At 36.9% G+C, this 5,313-nt stretch overlaps 1 long non-coding RNA gene across 1 annotated transcript; it reads right to left on the bottom strand.

The window, feature by feature from the left end:
• Positions 1-2,281: 2,281 nt before the first annotated feature.
• LOC128285179 (uncharacterized) lies at positions 2,282-4,630 on the bottom strand. The gene is made up of 2 exons (XR_008275624.1): positions 4,482-4,630; positions 2,282-2,567 (listed from the first exon to the last, which is right to left on the bottom strand). It is a non-coding gene; the product is annotated as an uncharacterized LOC128285179 (long non-coding RNA).
• Positions 4,631-5,313: the final 683 nt, after the last annotated feature.

Consider the following 5,313-nt stretch of genomic DNA (forward strand, 5'->3'; position numbering starts at 1 on the left):
AATTCAACAAAGGTTCTACTTTCTTTCCTTATAAATATATGTCATTGGTAGGGCTATTAACACAACTTTGACATATTGTTCTTTTGCCTGAAAATAGAGAGACTTTTATTCTCTAAGAACTAAATATATTTTTTGAAATAATGATTCTTTCAGTTTCTATTTGAGAAGATATTTTAATTTTCACATTAAAGAAAAAAAAACCATTTCTAATTTTATGTTTGATTCGAACCATTTGAGCCCACACTCGAAGTAGTTCATGGTAGAGAATAGTAGAGAAGATCATTTCATTGAAAGCTGGGAACGACAAGGATCCGTACATTTTATACTGTTAAACTTACTGATAGAATTTTGAACGCCTTGATTTGTAACATTTTCTCACGATCACTTTGATGATCAATGTAGCATTCTAGATTCAGTTAGAATTTCTAGGCCGGGTTTGGGGTGTTACATTTAGTGGTATCAGAGCTAGGTTTGTAAAAACTCTGCCTCTGCTCTTATGTTTTCGTTTGCAAACGTGTTGGTTTAAAAAGAAATTTTTAAAAAACTTTATTGCAGTAAGTTTAATGATTGTGTTTTGAAATATTTTACGAAGATGAACTGTCTAAGACTCTGATGTTGGTCCAGGTAAAATTCGAAACTGTAAAATTTGAAATGTAGACTCTGTTATTACAACTGTTTCTGTGTTCTGATAATGTAGGCCTTCTCGGTAACCCTAGATATGAATTTCGAAGGTGAGCAAGATCGTGAGGAGTCGTTTGCTCTTCCGGAGCATGTGACTATTCAGGAGTTAGAGGATAATGGGAGTCTGCCAACTTTGGGTAGCGATAACCCAGAACTTGGTACTGAGGCACTGACCCAGTTAGTAAAGGAAGTACTAAAAGGTGTGTTTGAAGCTAGGATGGGAGAGATCAGTGAGAAGCTTCAGTCTAGGTGCGTGGATTATGGGAAAAAGAGATATCGCAGTTCTCCAATGTTAGAGCCTCATTCTGCGAAGCGTGTTAGGACGCATCCGAGTGATAGTACAGGTGGTGCTAATAGTGGTGTGAGCGTATCGTCTTGCGAGTATTGTAAAAGGCATCATTCAGGAGATTGCTAGAGGAAGTTAGGAGCGTGGCTCAGATGTGGGTCTAAAGAGCATCGGGTTCGAGATTGTCCTCGATGTTTTTTTGTCAAGTATGTTTGAAAATGTTTGGATATGTTGTTTTGAGCTTAGAAATAATGCTTGTACAAATATATATGCTTTAGTGGTTAAGTGTTCTGGGTGTGTGTGAGAAGTCCCAAGTTCAAGCTCAGTGTGGTAGCTATTTTGGAGTTAGAGTGCGCAATGGGAGCGTAGTGGTGTAGCTTGGTTTTACAATTGTTTTGTTAGTTGGAAATTTTGGGGACGAAATTTCTTTAAGTAGGGTAGAATTATAACGCCCTGAATTTTGGGGCCTAGTAGTTTTGGGTTTTAAGTACAGGAACTGTGAGAAGGTTGCACTTAAGTGATCAGTTGTGCAATTTATTGTCAGAATGGGCCTGCTGGTCTGGTGGTTAAGTAAGTGTCAGTGAACTTTGAGGTTATGGGTTCGAGTCTTTGGGTGTGCAATTCTTTTATTTTTAGTAAGGCAATTTATTTTCCTTTGTTTTAAGTTAATGTTTTTAATAACTTTATTTTTATTGATTAGTTTTAATTAAATGTTTTTAATCTATTTTCTTTTCTTTTCTCTTCTTTTTCACGTTCTCATCTTTCTTCTCTGTCTCTACTGTTATTTCTTTACTTTTCATTTTGCTTGTTGGTTTCAGGAATTCTACTCCTCTGTCGTCGCCTCTGATTGCTTCATCGTCAAAACAGGTGTAGGATTTTAACTTTGACTACGTTACTTTATGCGTTTATTATTCTTGCAAATTTCAATTCGACTTTTCTGAACCGAATGCTAACCCATTATTTTTGGGATTTTAGTCGATGAAAGTGATGAGAATTCATCACTTTGTAGCACTCCAAACCCGGCCCAGAAGTTATGGCCGGATCCGGCATGCCACATCAAAAACGTTAAAAAAAATCCATTCTAAGTCCAAAAAATCGTACTTGATGTTCAAAAGATTAATTCATTAAGGGTTAAAGTGAATGGAAGCTGTGCACCAGGTAGAAAACCGGAAAAGAGGTGGTGAGTCCATCGGACTGCTTAAGTACCAAGCTCCCTTCGGATCCAATCCTAGACATGCATACTGCCATTGCCACCTTAACGTCGTGGATATTTCTAGGAAACCGATTTGATTAAGTCATTTTTAGGAAAAGTGATTAATTTTGGAAAATACTTTCATTGCGGAAGCTTTGCTTGTTGTCGTGTTATTTTGAAATCAACTGTTGTTTTTGAAAACGCGCCCTAAAGCTATCCAATTTCAACAGTTAAAATAAGTATTACCTATCTTAGTAATACATATTAAAAACCATCAAAAATAAATAAGCGGCCTTATTACATTTAAAAGCCCAAAACCTCAAACGTAATAAAGAAAATCAAACTTTCAGAACGGGTGGCCACTCCGAATTCCCTCACAGCTCCAAGCCCACTATGGTTGGGGATTACCTGTGTGGATGAAAATAAAAGGGATGAGTTTGGGGAAACTCAGTGTGTAAAATAACCCAACCATAGTCTAAATCAGCTCAACCCACAGAAACAGAATAAGTTGGTCTTAGCCCAGAACAGAATTCTGAATAAAGCCCATAGGCCCATAACAGAACAAAACAGATTTTACATGTTTATGCAGAAACCTAACCTAGATTCATCCATAACACCCCCGTACCAACCTTACACCATGTGGGGAGACAACTCGACCCACCCAACCGCTACACACCATAGAATTTGCAGCATGGCTGCCAGAACAAATAATGTGACAGAGTCACCAGATCTGAATAATCGTGGCGAGCCACCGAAGCAGATATATGTGGCAGAGCCACCAGATCAGATATTTGTGGCAGAGCCACCAGATCAGATATTTGTGGCAGAGCCACCAGATCAGATATTTGTGGCAGAGCCACCAGATCAGATATTTGTGGCATAGCCACTAGAACGCTTCCTCCATAATATAACCCATGTCCCCATGCAACAGATATATAATCATGGCATACATCATACAGAATCAGATCGTCATGCTTTTCAGTCAAAATTAACCCTAGGGGTATAACGGTAATTTTACACCTAGGGGTATAACAGTAATTTTCCATACATAGGGGTATTATAGTAATTTAGCTACTTTTAAGGTTTTCATGCATATCCTAACTATTTACGTACTATCAGAACACTTACCGCACATACTTACTGAATTGGGCCCGTTGGCCCATGAACCCGATCTTTGGCCCATTAAGCCCAAATTATCAAAATGTACAAAATCGCATATCTGCAGTTTATTACTTTAGATTACCAAATATACAAACCCAACTATCTTACGAGCATTTGCACACTCGCAAATTCCCAAAATCTTGACTTTTCGGTATTTGACTTTTCGCTTTTGCCAATCTAGTCTATGAGAGGTGTCGATTTACACACTTTTGCGACGATATCTTGTGAGATCCACACACGAACCGCCTACAATTGGATTACTAACACGTTAATCTAACTATTCAAATACAAACTACGATTAACGCCTTACAATATTCGGCCAACCACACTTACAGATCATAGTAAGCTTATAAGAAATCAATAAGCAACTCATTAACAAATTTTTGTCAATGTTTACCACATAATCATAATTTCACTGCAAGCTGTCTTCCTGAGCAATAGTCACTAAATTATTTATAGCTGGAGCTACGAAACTCCAAATCAAGTGCCGTTAATTTTCCCTGAAAATAGACTCATATATCTTTTATCCATTAAATTTTCAGAATTTTTGGTATGGCCAATCAATACCAGATTTTTCTTAAAGTTTCCCATGTTTCACTGTTTGACTAATCTGACCAGTCTTCATTATGAATCAAATTTATCATTGTACAGAATTCAAAATATGTTCTCGTTTATTCCATTTGAAACTAGACTCATTAAACTTTAATTACATAATTTATTCAGCTTCTAACTCATCTCCCACAATTTATGGTGATTTTCCAAAGTCACATTACTGCTACTGTCCCAAGCAGATTTATTACCAAATCACTCTTTCACACCTAACTTGCATGCTTGTTATTTAAACATGTATATCACCAATCAATCATCACATATCTATGATTTTACTTAAGTATAATCTCCATTTCATCATTTTAAAGCACAACATGTTAGCCGATTTTTCCCTTTAGCATCTAAGGCACATGCATGCTCATTTGTTTGGCTCAACTTCACCTATCTTCCATTTTTCATCAAAAGAGCATGAAACAACAACCATTTCCTTCATTTTAATTCATGACTAAATGCTCACAACACAACTAAAAATCAAAATATACTTCAAGAGTTAAGGTAGAATCAAGAAGAACTCATGAACCTCAAAATAGAAGCAAGGTACCAAGAACTTACCTTCAATTTTCCTCCTCCTAATGACCGAATACTCAAAAGCTTTCTCCTCTCCTTTCTCTTCTCTAACTTTCAGCTATGATGAACAAAGATGGACAAAACTTTGTTCTTTTCACCCCTTTTTCTTTTAATAAAACTTCATATTTCATCCATTTAATTCTTTAATACAAAAGATATGAAATTCCCATCATGGAACATTTACCTAACTCATTATCATGGAACATTTACCTAACCCATTATCATGAAACATTTACCTAACCCATTATCATGGAACATTTACCTAACCCATTATCAATTTGTGTCAATTTGTACCATAAATTATGGATATCAAGTGCACATTTTGTCTACAACAACATGATGACCAGCCACTACATGTAAAATGGGAGGTTTGTCATGCAAATCCTCCTATTTTGCACTCCTATTTATTTGGCCACTTCAATTTAGCCTATAGCATTTTCAAACATTTTCACATAGGTTCTATTTCATAATTTCACCCCCTTTTTGTTATGGAACAAAAATTAACTAAAATTGTCGGGTTCTATCTTAAGCTTGGGCTTTCTAGAGGCCCACTAACATAATTAAACCTATGCCAACATTCACAGGATTCCCGAAAATTGGGGCGTTACACACTTTCTGTTATATGTTGATAGAGCAAAGATTAGGGATAATTCTGGTGGCTTAGATGGTCGTTTCGGGCTATTTTTGGGTGGTTTCGTGACCCCCCGATGACTACACGGGTGTGTGCCGAGGCACACGACCGTGTGAATTTGGGAATTAGAGTTCCGGGCCAAATTTGATGCCACACAGCCATGTGGCTGATTTAGAGATTTTATCG

The sequence above is a fragment of the Gossypium arboreum genome, chromosome 1, assembly GCF_025698485.1.
Source record: "Gossypium arboreum isolate Shixiya-1 chromosome 1, ASM2569848v2, whole genome shotgun sequence".
NCBI classification, from domain to species: Eukaryota; Viridiplantae; Streptophyta; class Magnoliopsida; order Malvales; family Malvaceae; genus Gossypium; species Gossypium arboreum.